Source organism: Arachis hypogaea, chromosome 11 (genome assembly GCF_003086295.3).
Source record: "Arachis hypogaea cultivar Tifrunner chromosome 11, arahy.Tifrunner.gnm2.J5K5, whole genome shotgun sequence".
In the NCBI taxonomy this organism is placed as follows: domain Eukaryota; kingdom Viridiplantae; phylum Streptophyta; class Magnoliopsida; order Fabales; family Fabaceae; genus Arachis; species Arachis hypogaea.
The window spans coordinates 121733969-121754479 of record NC_092046.1 but is presented as its reverse complement, the minus strand read 5'-3'; the positions used below and the strand labels follow the sequence as shown (position 1 = coordinate 121754479).

The 20511-nt window shown below is 40.4% G+C and overlaps 2 non-coding genes across 2 annotated transcripts; one reads left to right on the top strand and one right to left on the bottom strand.

Moving 5' to 3' along the window:
• Positions 1–9213: 9213 nt before the first annotated feature.
• Positions 9214–9321, bottom strand: LOC112724907 (small nucleolar RNA R71). The gene has a single exon (XR_003164047.1). It is a non-coding gene; the product is annotated as a small nucleolar RNA R71 (small nucleolar RNA).
• Positions 9322–20141: 10820 nt separating this feature from the next.
• Positions 20142–20249, top strand: LOC112724804 (small nucleolar RNA R71). The gene has a single exon (XR_003163949.1). It is a non-coding gene; the product is annotated as a small nucleolar RNA R71 (small nucleolar RNA).
• The last annotated feature ends 262 nt before the right edge of the window (positions 20250–20511 follow it).

Below are 20511 nucleotides of genomic sequence, written 5' to 3'. Positions count from 1 at the left end.
AGACTTCAGCTTGCCTATTTGTCTGTGGATGATATGGAGTTGCCACCTTGTGGCTAATGCCGTACCGGACCATAGCAGAGTAAAGCTGTTTGTTGCAGAAGTGAGTGCCCCCATCACTGATTAGTACTCTAGGGACACCAAACCTGCTGAAGATATGTTTCTGGAGAAACTTCAGCACTGTCTTAGTATCATTAGTGGGTGTGGCAATGGCCTCTACCCATTTGGATACATAGTCGACTGCGACCAGAATATAAGTGTTTGAGTATGATGGTGGGAAAGGCCCCATGAAGTCAATACCCCATACATCAAATAACTCAATCTCCAAGATTCCTTGTTGAGGCATGGTGTAACCATGAGGCAGATTACCAGCTCTCTGGCAACTATCACAGTTATGTACAAACTCTCGGGAATCTTTATAGAGGGTAGGCCAGTAGAAGCCACATTGGAAGACCTTGGTGGCTGTTCGCTCACTTCCGAAATGGCCTCCATATTGTGACCCATGGCAATGCCATAAGATCTTCTGTGCTTCTTCTCTAGGCACACACCTACAGATTATTCTGTCTGCACATCTCTTAAAGAGATAGGGTTCATCCCACAAATAGTACTTTGCATCAGTAATTAATTTTTTCTTTTGTTGCCTGCTGTACTCCTTGGGTATGAATCTTGCAGCTTTATAGTTTACAATGTCTGCAAACCATGGTGTTTCCTGAATGGCAAATAAATGCTCATCCGGAAAGGTTTCAGAGATCTCAATAGAGGGAAAGGACGCCCCTTCTACTGGTTCTATCCGGGATAGATGATCAGCTACTTGGTTTTCTGTCCCTTTTCTGTCTCTTATTTCTATATCAAACTCTTGCAGAAGCAACACCCATCTTATGAGCCTGGGTTTTGATCCTTCTTTGTAAGTAGATATTTAAGAGCAGCATGGTCAGTGTACACAATCACTTTTGATCTTACTAAGTATGATCTAAACTTGTCAATGGCATAAACCACTGCAAGCAATTCTTTTTCTGTGGTTGTGTAATTTTTCTGGGCATCATTTAAAACACGGCTAGCATAATAAATGACATGCAGAAGCTTGTCATGCCTCTGCCCCAATATTGCACTAATGGCATGGTCACTGGCATCACACATTAGTTCGAATGGTAATGTCCAGTCTGGTGCAGAAATAACTGGTGCTGTAACCAGCTTAGCTTTTAGAGTTTTAAACACCTGCAGACACTCTGTGTCAAACACAAATGGCGTGTCAGCAGCTAGCAGGTTGCTAAGAGGTTTTGCAATTTTTGAAAAATCCTTTATAAACCTCCTATAGAATCCTGCATGCCCCAGAAAGCTTCTGATTGCCTTAATATTGGCAAGTGGTGATAATTTTTCAATTACTTCAACTTTAGCTTGATCCACCTCTATTCCCTTGTTTGAAATTTTATGCCCAAGGAAAATCCCTTCAGTCACCATAAAGTGATATTTTTCCCAGTTTAAAACTAGGTTGGTCTCTTGGCATCTTTTCAGAACAAGTGCTAAATGGTTAAGGCAGGAGCTGAATGAGTCTCCAAAGACTGAAAAATCATCCATGAAGACTTCCAAAAATTTCTCTACCATATCAGAGAAGATAGAGAGCATGCACCTCTGAAAGGTTGTAGGTGCATTGCACAGACCAAAAGGCATCCTTTTGTAGGCAAACACTCCAGAAGGACATGTGAATATTGTTTTCTCTTGGTCCTGAGGATCCACTATAATTTGGTTGTAACCTGAATAACCATCTAAAAAGAAGTAGTATTCATGACCTGCTAGTCTTTCTAGCATATGGTCTATGAATTGTAAAGGAAGGTGATCCTTCCTGGTGGCTGTATTGAGCCTTCTGTAATCAATACACATACGCCATCCTATAACTGTCCTTGTAGGAACCAGTTCATTTCTTTCATTATGAACCACTGTCATGCCTCCCTTCTTGAGGACAACTTGGACAGGGATTACCCAAGGGCTATCAGAAATAGGATAAATAATCCCAGCCTCCAGTAACTTGGTGACCTTTTTCTGCACCACCTCCTTCATGACTGGATTTATCCGCCTCTGTGGTTGAACCACTGGCTTAGCATCATCCTCCAATAGGATCTTGTGCATGCATCTTGCTGGGCTGATGGCCTTAAGATCACTTATGGACCACCCAAGAGCTGCCTTGTGTGTCCTTAGCACTTGAAGTAGTGCTTCCTCTTCCAATGGATTTAAAGCAGGGCTTATGATCACCGGAAAAGTGTTACCTTCTCCCAGAAATGCATATTTCAGGGATGGTGGTAGTGATTTGAGCTTGGGTTTAGGAGGTTCCTCCTCTTCCTGAGGAAATTCCAGAGGCTCTTTCAATTCCTCTGAATCCTCCAGATCAGGCTGAACATCTTTAAAGATGTCTTCCAGCTCTGATTCGAGACTCTCAGCCATGTTGATCTCCTCTACCAGAGAGTCAATAAGATCAACTTTCATGCAGTCTTTTGGTGTGTCTGGATGCTGCATGGCTTTGACAACATTCAACTTAAACTCATCCTCATTGACTCTCAAGGTTACTTCCCCCTTTTGGACATCAATGAGAGTTTGTCCAGTTGCTAGGAAAGGTCTTCCTAGAATGAGAGTAGCAGTCTTGTGCTCCCCCATTTCCAGCACTACAAAGTCAGTGGGAAAGGCAAATGGCCCAACCCTGACAATCATGTCTTCAATCACGCCTGATGGGTATTTAATGGAGGCATCAGCAAGTTGGAGACATATCCGGGTTGGTTTGACTTCTTCGGTTAAACCAAGCTTTCTGATAGTGGATGCAGGTATTCGGTTGATACTTGCCCCAAGATCACATAAAGCTGTCTTGGTGCAATTACCCTCTAATATGCATGGTATCATAAAGCTCCCGAGATCTTTAAGCTTTTCTGGGAAGCTTTTCAGAATGACTGCACTGCATTCTTCAGTGAGGAGAACTCTTTCAGTTTCTCTCCAATCCTTCTTATGACTCAAGATCTCTTTCATGAACTTGGCATAAGAGGGTATTTGCTCGAGTACCTCTGCAAACGGAATCTTTATTTCAAGAGTCCTGAGATAGTCTGCAAAGCGAGAAAATTGCTTATCCTGCTCCTCTTGGCAGAGTTTTTGAGGATAAGGCATCTTGACTTTGTATTCCTCAACCTTAGTTGCTGCAGGTTTATTTCCTACAGAGGTGGTTGGAGAAGCCTTCTTAGAGGGGTTGCTATCAGCACTTGTATGTGTCTGATCCCTCACTGGCGTTTGAATGCCAGGGTTGGAAGCTGGATTAGCGCTGGACGCCAACTTCTTGCCTGTTTCTGGCGTTTGAACACCAGAACTAAGCTTCCATTGGACGTTTGACGCCAGCTCCTTGCCTGTTTCTGGTGTTTGAACACCAAAACTGTGCATGGGTTGGGCGTTTAACGCCAGCTTTGCATCCTTTTCTAGCGTTTGAACGCCAGAGTTATTCCTCTCTGGGCTCTTACTGTCCTCAGAGGGATTTTGGATGATATTTTGCTCATCCTCTGTCAGTTGTTCTTTTCTTTGCTTTCTACTGCTCTAAAGTGAGGTATTTAATATTTTCCCACTTCTTAATTGAACTGCCTAGCATTCTTCTATTATCTGCTTTGATATCTGCTGTTTTGTCTGATTCAATTGTGCTTCCATATTTTTATTAGCATTTTTAGTGTCTTGTAGCATCTCCTTGAATTCTGCTAGCTGTTTTGTTAGAAAACACAATTGTTGATTGAGTTCAGCAACTTGTTCTGGAGGACCAGGTTCAGTAGATACTACTTTGGCTTCTTCCTTTATGGAGAACCCACTACTTATGTACAGATGCTGATTTCTAGCAACTATATCAATAAGCTCTTGAGAATATGTCTAATTGCACCCACTCTGAAAATATTTCAGAGGGGCATTTTCTTAGCATCCCTTTGTACCTCTCCTAGGCATTATAAAGGGATTCATCATCCTCTTGTTTAAAGCCTTGGATGTCCAGCCTTAGCTGTGTCATCCTTTTTGGAGGGAAATATTGATTCAAGAATTTGTCTGATAACTGTTTCCATGTTCTTATGCTTGCTGTGGGTTGGTTATTTAACTACCTTTTAGCTTGATCTTTTACAGCAAACGAAAATAGTAACAGCATGTATACATCCTGATCTACCTCCTTGCCACGTACTGTGTCAGCAATTTGCAAGAATTATGCCAGAAACTCAGTAGGTTCTTCCTGTGGATGACCGGAATACTGGCAGTTTTGCTACACCATGACAATGAGCTGAGGATTTAGCTCAAAACTGCCTGCTTTAATGGGAGGTATACAGATACTACTCCCATATGCAGCAGTAGAAGGATTAGCATATGACCCCAGAGTCCTTCTGGACTGTTCCTTTCCACTTAGATCCATGATGGATAAAATGGAATTGATATGAATTGCAAAGAAAATATATTTTTGTCTTTATTTTATTTAAGTAGGACAAACCAAATTATTAAGATAAATAAAAAGAATAAGATAAAATAAAATAAAATATTTTGAAATTAAAATGTAAATTTCAAAAACCAAGAAAAAAATAAATTTGAAAATGAAAATAATTGCTTAATTAAGAAGATTTGTAAAACTTTGGATATGATTTTTGAAAAAGATTTTGAATTTTGAAAAGATTTGATTTTTAAAATAAAAATATGAATTTTTAAACGTAATTTTCAAAAATTCAATTTAAAATAAAGAGAAAAGATATTTTTGAATTTAATGAGGAAAGAGAAAAACAATAAAATGATACAAGACTTAAAATTTTTAGATCTAATGCTCCTTGTTTTTCGAAAGTTTTGGAGGGAAAACACCAAGGAACACCAAACTTAAAAATTTTAAGATCAAAACACAAAGAGGCCTCAAGAACACCTTGAAGGCTCACAAGAACATAAAAAGAACACCAAACTTAAAACTTTTAGAAAACTAAAAATAAGTTTTCGAAAATAAATAAAAAATAATAACAAGAGAACACCAAACTTAAAAGTTTGACACGAGATTTAATCAAAGAAAAATTAATTTTGAAAAATTTTTGAAAGAAGATTCTTAATTACTAAGAACATAAGCACAACGCTCTAGCCAATTGAGCTATAAATTTAAAGTGTTTTTTTTTTTAATACTGATAATTTGAAAACGCACAAGAAGAACAAGAAAATACACAGAACAGGAAAAACTAAAGATCAAATATGAAAAAGAGTGAGGAAAAAAGTGAGCACAGAGTTCCTATAGCTACCTAAGTGGTGCACGAATTGTAAATCACACTTTTCACAACTCGTACCACTAACCAGCAAGTGCACTGGGTCGTCCAAGTAATACCTTACGTGAGTAAGGGTCGATCCCATGGAGATTGTTGGCTTGAAGCAAGCTATGGTTATTTTGTAATTCTTAGTCAGGAAATTAGTAATAAAAATGATTGGGTTTCTGAAGAGTAAATAGCATAAATTAAATAATACTTGTTATGCAGTAATGGAGAACAGATTGAGGATTTGGAGATGCTCTGTCTTCCGAATCTCTGCTTTCCTACTGTCTTCTTCTTCACGCACGCAAGGCTCCTTCCATGGCAAGCTGTATGTTGGTGGATCACCGTTGTCAATGGCTACCATCTGTCCTCTCAGTGAAAATGGTCCAAATGCGCTGTCACCGCACGGCTAATCATCTGTCGGTTCTCACTCATGTTGGAATAGGATCTATTGATCCTTTTGAGTCTGTTACTATGCCCAGCACTTGTGAGTTTGAAGCTCGTCACAGTCATCCCCTCCCAGATCCTACTTGGAATACCACAGACAAGGTTTAGACTTTTCGGATCTCAGGAATGGCCGCCAATAGTCCTAGCCTATACTACAAAGACTCTGATCATGAACCAAGAGGCTAAGAGATATACACTCAATCTAAAGTAGAACGGAAGTGGTTATCAGGCACGCATTCATAGGTTGAGAATGGTGATGAGTGTCACGGATCATCACATTCATCAGGATGAAGTGCGAGTGAATATCTTAGAATAAAGACAAGCGTGATTGAATGGAAAACTGTAGTAATTGCATTAATTCATCGACACACAGCAGAGCTCCTCGCCCCCAACCATGGGGTTTAGAGACTCATGCCATCAGAAATACAATGTAAAACGTGAAAATGTCATGAGGTCCAAAATAAATCTCTAAAAGTTGTTTAAATACTAAACTAGTAACCTAGGTTTACAGAAAATGAGTAAACTACGACAGATAGTGCAGAAATCAACTTCTGGGGCCCACTTGGTATGTGCTAGGCTGAGAATTGAGCTTTACACGTGCCTAGGCTGTTTTTAGAGTTAAACGCCAGGTTGTATCCTGTTTTGGGCGTTTAACTCCAACTTATAACCTGTTTCTGGCGTTTAACGCCAGAATGTAACATGGAACTGGCGTTGAACGCCAGTTTGCGTCATTTAAACTCGGGAAAAGTATGGACTATTATATATTGCTGGAAAGCCCTAGATGTCTACTTTCCAACGAAATTAAGAGCATGCCATTTGGTTTTTTTAGCTCTAGAAAATCCACTTTGAGTGCAGGGAGTTCAGAATCCAACAGCATCTACAGTCCTTTTTCAGCCTCTGAATCAGATTTTTGCTCAGGTCCCTCAATTTCAGCCAGAAATTACTTGAAATCATAGAAAAACACACAAACTCATAGTAAAGTCCAGAAATGTGATTTTTATTTAAAAAATAATAAAAATATACTAAAAACTAATTAAATCATACTAAAAACTATGTAAAAACAATGCCAAAAAGCGTATAAATTATCCGCTCATTACTAAGCTAACAGAAGTTCTTCTCCTTCAATGTTTTTTGTTTTGTAATTTTTCTGTTTAATTTTGTCTGTCTTGAGTCTCATAAAAAAAGGCAAACAGTGAGGTTTGTATGAAAAAGCCATAGAGCAGAAAAATGCAGAGAGTGCAAAATTAAAAGAAAAAGCCATAGATGTCTGATAAACCACTATTTTATGGTTTATCTTGTGTTCAATTGAGTGGTTTCATCAAGTCTTTGCCCACTTATTCATACAAATTGCATGATTTTACAATTCCTTCCTAGTTTTGTTCTATGGTTGAAAACTTGCTTCCTAGAAATCTTTAATTTGTGTATTTTAATTCTCCTTTATACCATTCGATGCCGTGATCCGTGTGTTAAGTGTTTCAGGCTTTATAGAGCAGGAATGGCTTAGAGAATGGAGAGGAAGCTTGCAAAAATGGAAGGAACACAAGAAACTAAGGAGATAACCAGCGAGCATCGACACGCACGCATGGCTCACGCGTGCGCGTGATCTGGAGATTTTCACAGCGACGCGTGCGCGTGCCTGACGCGTACGCGTGGATTGGAGTTCTACAAGACGACGCGTGTGCATTCCTGACGCGTATGCGTGACTCGCGAAGATGACCAGCGACGCGCACACGTGACCTACGCGTACGCGTGACATGCGCGATCTGCAGAAATAACAGAAAACGATGGGGGCGATTTTGGGCCCAGTTTTGACCCAGTTTCTAGCCCAGAAACACAGACTAGAGCCAGGGAACATGCAGACACTCAACACACATTCTCATTAGCATAGTTTTTGTTTTTAGATCTGAATCTAGAGAAAAATTACTTTTCCTCTAGGTTTTCTTTACATTCATAGTTTATTAGTTTTATGCTTTTGCTTTTGGATATTGAAGAGTCATCACCTCCGTTGAAGTTATTATTCTAGTTTGTTTTCTTATTCCTTTACTATTCCATATTCTTAATTCTTTTTTAGAGTTACAATTGGATTGTTTTTAGAATTTATTTATGCAAAGGATTACTTTTACTTTTAATTGATTTGCAGTTATTGTCTATCATGTCTTCCTTTTATTCCCTTTTTAATTCTGTGCAATTAATTTTCATGTCAATGGAGTAGACTCCCAACTTGACACGGGGGTTGATTAAGAGGAGACACTTGAGTTGGAATGCTCAAGTGATTAGTTAAATTGGAAGTTGTTGGCTAATTCTCTATTTACTAACGCTAGACCTTCCCAAGGTAGAGGACTAGGATTTGCGAATAAGAGTTAACTCAATCACTTGACTTTCCTTTATTTAGTAAGGGTTAAATAAGTGAAAATAACAACCTCTTTACACTACACTTGAGAGAATTCCAACAAGGATAGAACTTCCAATTAATCATACAACCAATCAAGGCTTTTTTATTTCTGAATATATAAATCTCTTTTAATTTTCATTGCTTTAATTTACAATCATTTATTTGCCCATTGCCCAAACTCAAAATCTCTCGGAAAACTCCTGATTAATAAGATAGCACCCTTTTGTCACCTCGTTGGGAGACGACCTGGGATTCATACTCCCAGTATTTTTTTTTTTCTAATTTTGTGACAACCTTTCTAAATTGATGAGCGGATTTTAGCTGGTTAAGAACTATACTCGCAACGTATTTCCATATTGATTTCTTAATTGGCTGATTTCCGCCCTACATCAATTTTTGGCGTCGTTGCCGGAGAGTTGCAATAGAGTGCTAAATTATTAATTGGTGTAAATATTTCTAATTTTATTTATTTGCCTAGTTTAATTTATTTTATTATCATGAGCTATATGTTTCTCTCATTGAATGACGCGTTCACTGCCTGATCCAAGTTTAGCTGCATTTTATCCTGAAATTGAAAGAACTCTTTCACGTATTAGGTGAGCTCGGCGTCGGTTAGCCTCTGAGGGTGGTGAAGTGATTGTTATCGATTCACCAGTCTCATCTGAGGGCGAATCTGAACCGCCATATGAGGGAGAAACAAGATCCTTTACTACTGATTCAGTTGATTCACGTGCAGATAGTATGGTAGCACCTAGGAGGATCACTCTCCAGGAGGCTGGAGCCCCAGACTTTACTCTACAACCGTATCAAGTGCGTCATCCAAATCTGGCTGCAGATTTCGAACTGAAGACCGCACTAATAAACTTGATGCCCAAGTTTCATGGCTTACCTGCTCAGGAGCCTATCAAGCACCTCAGGGATTTTCAGACAGCCTGTTCTATTGTTAGGCATCATGGTGCAGATGAAACTTCTATTCTGCTAACCGCCTTCCCGTTTTCTCTTGAGGGAAAGGCGAGGGAGTGGTACTACACTCAACCTGAAGCAACAGTTACTAACTGGGATATGCTCAGGAGAGAATTCCTAGAAAAATACTTTCCAGCTGAAGTTACAGATAGACTAAGGAAAGAGATCTCTTGCATTATTCAAGGCGAATCAGAGACTCTTTATGAGTACTGGGAGCGCTTCAAGAATCTTCTGGACGCATGCCCCCATCACATGATTGACAAGTTAGTGTTGATCAGCTACTTCACTCAAGGCATGAAGCCTCGGGATAATACTACATTAGATGGTGCTAGTAATGGTTCTCTGAAAAAGTACAAGACCGCAGATGAAGCGTGGCAACTGATCAGCGACCTAGCTGAGTCCACTCGGAATCACAGGCACAGGAACAGCCACTCAAAGGCTGTTGCAGAAGTTTCCTCTAGCATTGAGACTTCTGCTCTTACACAGAGTATATGTGAGATGACCAACCCACTGAAGCAAATACAGCTAAATCAACAACAACCTCAGCCTCTTCCACCACAACAAAGTCAATAGTTAGTCCCTCAGAGAGTATGTGGAATATGTGCTGATTATAGTCATTACACTGATGAGTGTCCGCAGCTCCAACAAGAGGACAACACCGTAGCAGCCACTCATAATTTCTATGACCGCCCAAATCAAGGGTACAATCAGCAAGGTGGCAATTACAACCAAGGTGACAACTACAACCAAGGTTGGCAAGACAACTCCAACCAGGGATGGAGAGACCATTCCAACCAGGGATGGAGGGATAATTCTAACCAAGGTTGAAGGGACAACTACAACAGAGGAGGCAGAGACAATAATGGAAATCAGAGGTGGAATAATAACAATAGACAGTAGAACCAAAACCAGCCCTACAGAATACCTTACTTAAGGCAGTCACAGGCCCCTCAGAATAACCAACAGCAGGCCCCTCAGATCACTTACCCTTCTCCTTCTTCTCATGACGAAATGCTTCAGTTTATTGAGCAAAGGCAAAAGACCATGGAGAACACACTTAGCTTCACCTTGAACGGTCTAACCTCTGCTGTACAAGCTCTTGCCTCACAGATTGGATCAATGAATAATTCTAATAATCAGCCTTCAAGCTCTAATGGAATTTCTTCTCAACCTTTACCCAACCCCAAGGGTGGCATCAATGCCATAACTTTGAGGTTCGGAACCACACTGCAAGAGAGGAATCAGGAGGAGCCAAGCCCATAAGAACACGCCCCAGTTAAAGACATAGTTAAAGTGGAAGATGCTGAAGAGGAAGAGGAAGTACATGACATGGTTAAAGAAGAAGAAGCACAGCCAAGGAATGGAGCACCAAAGGACACAGAAGCTGCAAGTGGCACCATCCCTGTTCCATTTCCACACCTTGCAAGGAAGTCCAGGAAGCATATGGAACTTGATCCCAAAATGGTAAGAAATTTCAAAAAGGTTGAGGTAATTGTTCCCCTTTTTGATGTTATTCAACAAGTACCTAAATATGCAAAGTTTCTGAAAGATTTATGCATACATAAAGATAAAATTAATGAATTAGAAACTATTCCTTTAGGTAGTTCTATATCTGCTTTAATGGGAGGTATACCTGAAAAATGTAGTGATCCAGGTCCATGCATGGTTAACTGTACCATTGGGGTGTAATATTTTCTGACTGCATGTGTGATTTAGGAGCGTGTGTTAGTATAATGCCATTGTCTATATATGATGCTTTGAGGCTCCCTCCCTTAAAAAGGTCAGTAGCTCGTTTTGTTTTAGCAGTTAAAAGCATCATCACTATGGTTGGAATTGCTGAAGACGTGCTAGTAAGCATTAAGGGGCTCACATTTTCCATTGACTTCTATATCTTGGAAATGCCCCCTAATGACTCAGGAAGACCATCATCAATCCTGCTTGGAAGGCCATTCCTGAAGACTTCAAAGTTCAAGCTGGATGCCTTCTCAGGCAATTACTCCTTTGAGATAGATGGCAGAACAGTGAGTTTCAATTTGAATGAAGCTATGAAGCACCCTCCGGAAGATCATTCCGTCTTCTAGTGCGATATTATTGATGAAACTATAGCTGTAGTTCACCAAGAAGAAACAGAATATGAGGCACATGGAGCAAGGTCCAAGTGTGGGGACACCCTCTGAACACAATGAGGACACTTTGCCATTATCACTAGCTCCAGATGATCCAGAGCCCAGCCATGAGCAGACATTGGAATTAAAGCCCCTTCCACCCCACCTCAAGTATGCTTACCTTGAGGATAATCAGAAGCTCCCAGTTATCATTGCAAGGGAACTCACTTCCCAATAGGAGAAGCAACTGCTCAGTGTGCTGAGAAGACACAAGAAGGCAATTGGGTGGAGCTTGGTGGATATAGTAGGCATCAGCCCTCAAGTTTGTGAGCACAAAATATTCTTAGAAGAGGGAGCAAAACCTGTCCATCAACCCCAAAGAAGATTGAATCTCACCATCTTAGAAGTTGTCAAGAAAGAAGTGACCAGGCTACTTGAAGCAGATATCATCTACCCCATCTAGGACAGTGAATGGGTCAGTCCAGTACAAGTGGTGCCCAAGAAGTCTGGAGTCACAATAGTAAAGAATGAGCATGGAGAGCTCCTGACAACTAGAGTGCAGAATTCATGGAGAGTTTGCATTGATTACAAGCGTCTTGGTGTGGAAAATCGTGATTCACACTTTTCACTACTCCACACAACTAACCAACAAGTGCACTGGGTCGTCCAAGTAATACCTTACGTGAGTAAGGGTCGATCCCATGGAGATTGTCGGCTTGAAGCAAGCTATGGTCATCCTTGTAAATCTCAGTCAGGCGGATTCAAATGGTGATGAGGTTTTAATAATTAAAAGATAAATAAAACATAAAATAAGAAAAAGTTACTTATGTAATTCATTTGTGGGAATTTCAGATAAGCGTCTGGAGATGCTTTATTGCTTCTGAACCTCTGCTTTCCTATTGCCTTCTTCCAACCATGCGTGCTCCCTTCCATGGCAAGCTGTATGATCCTCTCAGTGAAAATGGTCCTCTACAATTTCTGTACGGCTAATCAACTATCGGATTTCTCGTCTCGGATGAAAAATACCAGGCACAGCTACCGCATGGCTAATCATCTGTCGGTTCTCGCTAGCGTCGGAATAGGATCTATTGAACCTTTTGCACACTGTCACTGCACCCAACATTCGTGAGTTCGAAGCTCGTCACAGTCATCCCTTCCCAGATCCTACTCGGAATACCACAGATTAGACTTTCTGGATCCCAGGAATGGCTGCCAATTGGTTCTAGCCTATACCACGAAGATACTAATCTCACGGATTCGGTCCATGTATTAGATATCTAAGAGAATATACTCCGGCTGTCGTCCAATGACTACGTTGAACATCATGTAGACCGCTTGTGGTTGTCAGGCACGCGGATCTTGGCTAAGCGAGTAACAAAGATAGTGGGTGATTGTCACGGGTCACCCCTTCATTCTGACTTAACTGAATTAAGTACGAGAGTATATCTTGGAGAAGAAGTAGGCGTGAATTGAAAGAAAAATAATAGTACTTCCATTAATTCATGAAGAACAGCAGAGCTCCACACCTTAATCTATGGGGTGTAGAAACTCCACCATAGAAAATACATAAGTGAAAGAGGTCTAGGCATGGCCGTGAGGCCAGCCTCCAAAATGTGAACAATGATAAAAAGATAGATCAAAAGATAGTCCCCCAATACAATAGTAAAAAGTGCTAAGGGTTTACAGAAAATGAGTAACTAAGTGCAAATAGTGCAGAAATCCACTTCTGAGGCCCACTTGGTGTGTGCTTGGGCTTAGAATTGAAGTGTTTTTGTGCATAGGCTGTTCTTGGAGTTAAACGCCAGCTTGGGTGCCAGTTTAGGCGTTTAACTTCAATTCTGGTGCCAGTTTGGGCGTTTTACGCCAGAAAGTTTTAGGCTGGCTTTGGATGCCAGTTTGGGCCATCAAATCTCGAGCAAAGTATAGACTATTATATACTGATGGAAAGCCCAGGATGTCTACGTTCTAACACAATTGAAAGTGCGCCAATTGGGTTTCTATAGCTCCAGAAAATCCACTTCGAGTGCAGGAGGGTCAGAATCCAACAGCATCTGCAGTCCTTTTTCAGCCTCTAGATCAGATATTTGCTCAGGTCCCTCAATTTCAGCCAGAAAATACCTGAAATCACAGAAAAATAAACAAACCATAGTAAAGTCCAGAAATGTTATTTTTTAATAAAAACTAATAAAAATATAATAAAAAGTAACTAAAACATACTAAAAACTATGTAAAAACAATGCCAAAAAGGGTATAAATTATCCGCTCATCACAACACCAAACTTAAATTGTTGCTTGTCCCCAAGTAACTAAAAACAAAATAGGATAAAAAAAGAGAATATACAATAAATTCCAAATATCAATGAAGCTCATTTCCAATTAGATGAGCGGGGCTAGTGGTCTTTTGCTTTTGAATAGTTTTGGCATCTCACTTTATCCTTTGAAGTTCAGAATGATTGGCATCTATAGGAACTCAGAATTCAGATAGTGTTATTGATTCTCCTATTTCAGTATGTTGATTCTTGAACACAGCTACTTTATGAGTCTTGGCCATGATCCTAAGCATTTTGTTTTCCAGTATTACCACCGGATACATAAATGCCACAGACACATAACTGGGTGAACCTTTTCAGATTGTGACTTAGCTTTGCTAGAGTCCCCAGTTAGAGGTGTCCAGAGCTCTTAAGCACACTCTTTTTGCTTTGGACCACGACTTTAACCGCTCAGTCTCAAGCTTTTCACTTGACACCTTTACGCCACAAGCACATGGTTAGGGACAGCTTGGTTTAGCCACTTAGGCCAGGATTTTATTCCTTTGGGCCCTCCTATCCATTAATGCTCAAAGCCTTGGATCCTTTTTACCCTTGCCTTTTGGTTTAAAGGGTTATTGGCTTTTTCTGCTTGCCTTTTCTTTTTCTTTCTTCTTTTCTTTTTTTTTTTTGCCATTTTTTTTCCGCAAGCTTTGTGTTTCACTGCTTTTTCTTGCTTCAAGAATCAATTTTATGATTTTTTAGATTATCAATAACATTTCTCCTTTTTCATTATTCTTTCAAGAGCCAACAATTTTAACATTCATAAACAACAATATCAAAAATATGCACTGTTCAAGCATTCATTCAGAAAACAAAAAGTATTGCCACCATATCAAAATAATTAGATTATTTTCAAGATAGATTTCGAAATTCATGTACTTCTTGTTCTTTTGCAAATAAAAATATTTTTCATTTAAGAAAGGTGAAGGATTCATAGGACATTCATAGCTTTAAGACATAGACACAAGACACTAATGATCATGTAATAAAGATACAAACATAGATGAAACATAAAGCATGTGAATCAAAAAAATAGTAAAATAAGAACAAGAAAATTAAAGAACAGGTCACCTTAGTGATGGCGGCTAGTTCTTCCTCTTGAAGATCTTATGGAGTGCTTGAGCTCCTCTATGTCTCTTCTTTGCCTTTGTTGTTCCTCTCTCATGGCTCTTTGGTCCTCTCTAATTTCATGAAGGATGATGGAATGCTCTTGGTGCTCCATCCTTAGTTGCCCCCTGTTGGAACTCAATTCTCCTAAGGAGGTGTTGATTTGCTTCCAATAATTGTGTGGAGAAAAGTGCATCCCTTGAGGCATCTCAGGGATTTCATGATGAAGAACTTCCTCATACTCTTGTTGAGGTCCTTGAGTGGGCTCTCTTGTTTGCTCCATCCTTTTCTTAGTGATGGGCTTGTCTCCTTCAATGAGGATGTCTCCCTCTATGACAACTCCAGCTGAATTGCATAGGTGATAGATGAGATGAGGGAATGCTAACCTTGCCAAAGTAGAGTGCTTGTCTGCCACCTTGTAGAGTTCTAGGGATATGATCTCATGAACTTCTACTTCCTCTCCATTCATGATGCTATGGATCATGATAGCCCGGTCTATTGTAACCAATGTTCTGAAAACCGGACCTGACCGGCCAGTTGAACCGATTAAACCGGGAATCGGTGAGAGAAACAGTCTGGTCCTCCTCCTAAAACCGCCAATTTCAAAACCGTTGGAAAACTGGCGAACCGGCAGAAAACTGGTCAGTTGGGCCGGACCAGAAACCGGCCAGTTCTTAAAAAAACAAACCCACGCCGCGTCACTTACCCCCCTCCCCCAAACGCCTTCGCAAATCAAATGCCCTCAGTCCCTCACCACTCACCAACCCTAGCTTCTTCAAGAATTCAGAAACCAAACCAAAAACCTAGCCTCTTCAACGGATTCGACGCCGCCGCTCGTCGTTGTAGGCGCCTCCGCGGCCTCCTCCTCCCCCCTGTTCTAAACCAAATCCCTAGCTCGGCACATCGTCGTCGCGTCGTCTTCTAGCTTCGCTGTTCGAGGCTTCGAGTTTGAGATGCTTGCCGTGGTGTCGCCGTCATCGTCTTGCTCTCAGTTGAAGGTTAGTGGCACTGTTTAGTGATTCCCTATGCTCTGTTGAGTCTGTGTTGAAACTTGAATGTCTGATAATTAGTGACTTCTGAATCTGAAATGACGTAAATCATTGGTTTTGTGTTGTTGAAATTATGTTGTTGAAATAGATTTGTTATGTTGCTGGCCTGCTGCTGCCATTTTTTTATTTTTGAGTATGATATTTCTGAATTTTTGTTGAAATAGTTATTGATTTGAAGGTTAGGGTGATTATTTATTCTGGAACTAAGTCTGCTGTTTCACTGCCTGATGGGAAAGTAAGTTCTCCCCATCCTCTATTGGATTCGTCCTGCTCGTCGCCCTCTTGATGGTCAGTGACTTTGGTGTGCACTTGTTCTTCGTTTTTCATTTTATTCTCTGACTCTTTGTTCTGAAATCAACAAATCATTGAATGATTATATTGATTATAGGGTTTTGTGTCTCTGTTCAAATTTGCAGAATGTCCCCGAAATTCTTTGCTGAGAACAAGAACATTGCAGGATTTGATAATGTAGGAGTGGCGTGTCTGATTGTGTTGTGGTATTTTGCTTAAGATAGTGTCAAGTGGCAGATTGTGTTGTGGCATTTTGCTTACTGAAATGTCTCTTGCTATAGTTTTTTAAGTGTCCATCGACTTGAGACGAGCTCTTCACTCAAATTTCAATGATTCCATTCTGTAATTTAATTTCCATTTTGTAAATTAACTGACAAATAAGTTGCTAAAATGAGCCACAACTAGAACTAGGGTATGGGGCTATGGGCATTGGTGGTTTTAGAAAGATGTGGGCAGCAGCCTGCCTTGACTCCTTTACTATCAATTTTTGAGTTTATAAATTGTTGGAGCTGGAGGTCATGCAATCTTTGTCCGTCTACAAGTTTGTGACTTATTGAACCTGAATGATGGCTATTTCTGGTGTCTGTGTACTTCACGGTCAACACACTAGCTGCTCAAAGCCTCAAACCAGATCAGGCCTTTTAGCATGCTGTTGATTTTTGGGTGACTGAAGAGGTTGTAGAGAAAGAACCTGAGTATAGTATATTTAATTTCTAATGATTTATTAGAATGTTGTTAGTTTATAATATAATGATAACGTGTATTTTATTAGTTGAAATTGATGCTGATTTATATCAAAGTGGCGGTGGTAGTAGTGGTCTTTATGCCGCATCTCTTGATTCTTCTGCTCAACAGGGTGGGAATGAAGGTGAAGATCATCCCACCGAAGCATATTTGCAACAAGTTCTTGCAGATTTTGATGATTGATAAACCATGATGTTGGGATTTAATATTTAGATATATTACTATTTAACTTTTGAGTTTGGATTTTGATAAGATCATATGTATTTGGTTGATGATATTTTATGTAGTGTTTTAAATTTTGAAGATATTTTAAGATTTATATTAGACTATAATTATATTTTAGGATGTGTATTTATAATTTATTTATTATTCTATTCTAAAACAGTTTTTTTGGTTAAACCATCGGTTAGACCGGTTAGACCAATAAACCAGTGACCCAGTGATTAGAATGGTTTGATGACCGGTCTGGTTTTCTGAACCTTGATTGTAACTTCAGACCGGTTGCTAGTAGGAATGATAGAGCGTTGGATGAACTCCAACCATCCCCTAGCCATTGTGAGCCAATTCTTTGGGTTTGGGTTCACACTTTGGTCATGGTTCTTAGTGATCCATGCATTAGCATAGAACTCTTGAACCATTAAGATTCTGACTTGTTGAATGGAGTTGGTGAGAGCTTTCCAATCTCTTCTTTGAATCTCATGTCGGATCTCCAGATATTCACTCTTTTTGACCATGAAGGGGACCTCGGGGATCACCTTTTTCTTGGTCACAACCTCATAGAAGTGGTCTTGATGCACTTTTGAGATGAATCTCTCCAGCTCCCATGACTCGGAGGTGGAAGCAATTGCCTTCCCCTTCCTCTTTCTAGAGGTTTCTCTGGCCTTAGGTGCCATTAATGGTTATGGAAAAAACAAAAAGCAGGGCTTTTTCCACACCAAACTTAGAAGGTTTGCTCGTCCTCGAGCAAAAGAAGAAAGAAAGGAGTAGAAAAAGAAGAAGAGATGGAGGAGATGGAGGTGAGGAGTGGGTTCGGCCAAGGGGGTAAGTGTGTATGATGTGTGAATTGGAAGGTGGTAAGGAGAGGTATTTATAGGGTAAGAGAGAGAGAGGGAATTCGATTATGAAGGGGTGGGTTTGGGAGGGAAATGGTTTAAATTTGAATGGTGAGGTAGGTAGGGTTTATGATGGATGGATGTGAGTGGTGAAGAGATTATGGAGAAGAGGGTAAGGTTTGATAGGTGAAGGGTATTTGGGGAAGAGTTATTGATGGGATTGGTCAAGGGTATTTGGGAAAGAGTGTTATGGAAAGGTGTGAAGATGAGAGAAGAAGAGGTGGGGTAGGTGGGGATCCTGTGGGGTCCACAGATCCTGAGGTGTTAAGGAATTCTGCTCCCTGCACCATTCTGGCATTTAAACGCCCTCTGTGTGCCAATTCTGGCATTTAACGCCAGCTCTACTACCTTTCCTGGTGTTAAACGCTAGTCTGCTGCCCCTTTCTGGCGTTTAATGCCATTCTGTCTGCCATTTCTGGCGTTTAACGCCAGCCAGACGCCAGACACCCTTTTCTGGCATTAAACGCCCAGAATGCTGCCCATTCTGTCTGCTATCCTTACTGGTGTTTAAACGCCAGTAAGCCTGTTCTCCAGGGTGTGCTGTTTTTGATGCTATTTTTGATTCCGCTTTAATTTTGCAGTTATTTTTATGACTTCACATGATCATCAACCTAAAGAAAACATAAAATAACAATAGAAAACAAATAAATATAATTAAGTAACATTAGGTTGCCTCCCAATAAGCACTTCTTTAATGTCAATAGCTTCACAGTAAGCTCTTAGAGAGCTTCACAGAGACTCAGAGCTTAATGGTGGCCTCCAAACACCAAACTTAGAAGTTGAGTGTGGGGGCTCTGTTTGACTCTGTATTGAGAGAAGCTTTTCATGCTTCCTCTCCATGGTTGCAGAAGAAGATCCTTGAGCCTTAAACACAAGGTAGTCCTCATTCCGTTGCAGGACTAACTCTCCTCTGTCTACATCAATCACAGCTTTTACTGTGGTTAGGAAGGGTCTTTCAAGGATAATGGATTCATCCTCATCCTTCCCAGTGTCTAGGATTATGAAGTCAGCAGGGATGTACATGCCTTCAACCTTCACCAAGACATCCTCTACAAGTCCATAAGCTTGTTTCCTTGATTTGTCTGCCAATTCTAGTGAGAATCTAGTAGCTTGTACCTCAAAGATCCCTAGTTTCTCCATTACAGAGAGTGGCATGAGGTTTATTCCTGACCCCAGGTCACACAGAGCCTTTTTAAAGGTCATGGTGCCTATGGTGCAAGGTATTAAGAACTTTCCGGGATCCGATTTCTTCTGAGGTAATTTCAGTTGCCCCAAAGCATTCAATTCATTGATGAGCAATGGAGGTTCATCCTCCCAAGTCTCATTACCAAATAACTTAGCATTCAGCTTCATGATTGCTCCTAGATACTAAGCAACTTGCTCTTCAATAATATCTTCATCCTCTTCAGAGGAAGAATACTCATCAGAGCTCATGAATGGCGACAGTAAGTTCAATGGAATCTCTATGGTCTCTATGTGAGCCTCAGATTCCTTTGGTTCCTCATTAGAGAACTCCTTGGTGGCCAATGGACGTCCATTGAGGTCTTCCTTATTGGAAATCACTGCCTTTTGACTCTCTCCAGGTTCGGCCGTGTGGGGTATATTGATGGCCTTGTACTCTCTCTTTGGATTCTCTTCTGTATTGCTTGGGAGTGTACTAGGAGGGATTTCAGTAACTCTTTTACTCAGTTGACCCACTTGTGCCTCCAAATTTCTGATGGAGGACCTTGTTTCAGTCATGAAACTGAAAGTGGTCTTAGATAGATCAGAGACTATGGTTGCTAAGTCAGAGAGGCTCTGCTTAGAATTCTCTGTCTGTTGCTCAGAGGATGATGGAAAAGGCTTACTATTGCCAAACCTATTTCTTCCACCATTATTATTATTGAAGCCTTGATTAGGCTTCTGCTGATACTTCCATAAGAAATTAAGATGATTCCTCCATGAAGGATTATAGGTGTTTCCATAGGATTCTCCCATGTAATTCACCTCTTCCATTGCAGGATTCTCAGGGTCATAAGCTTCTCCTTCAGGGGAGGCTTCTTTAGTACTGCCTGATGCAGCTTGCATTTCAGTCAAACTCTGATAAATTATATTGACTTGCTGAGTCAATATTTTTTTCTGAGCCAATATGGCATTCAGAGTATCAATCTCAAGAACTCCTTTCTTCTGAGTTGTCCCATTATTCATAGGGTTTCTTTCAGAAGTGTACATGAACTGGTTATTAGCAACCATTTCAATGAGTTCCTGGACTTCTGCAGGTGTCTTCTTCAGATGAAGAGATCCACCAGCAGAGTGGTCCAATGATATCTTGGACAATTTAGACAGACCATCATAGAATATACATAGGATGCTCCATTCTAAAAGCATGTCAAAAGGACACATTCTGATCAATTGCTTGTATCTTTCCCAAGCTTCATAGAGGGATTCACCTTCCTTCTGTCTGAAGGTTTGGACTTCCACTCTAAGCTTGCTCAACTTTTGAGGTGGAAAGAATTTGGCCAAGAAAGCATTGACCAACTTTTCCCAAGAGTTCAGACTTTCTTTAGGTTGTGAGTCTAACCATATCCTAGCTCTGTCTCTTACAGCAAAAGGGAAAAGCATAAGTCTGTAGACCTCAGGATTAATCCCATTGGTGTTAACAGTGTCACAGATTTGCAAGAATTCAGCTAAGAACTGATGAGGATCTTCCAATGGAAGTCCATGAAACTTGCAATTCTGCTGCATTAGAGAA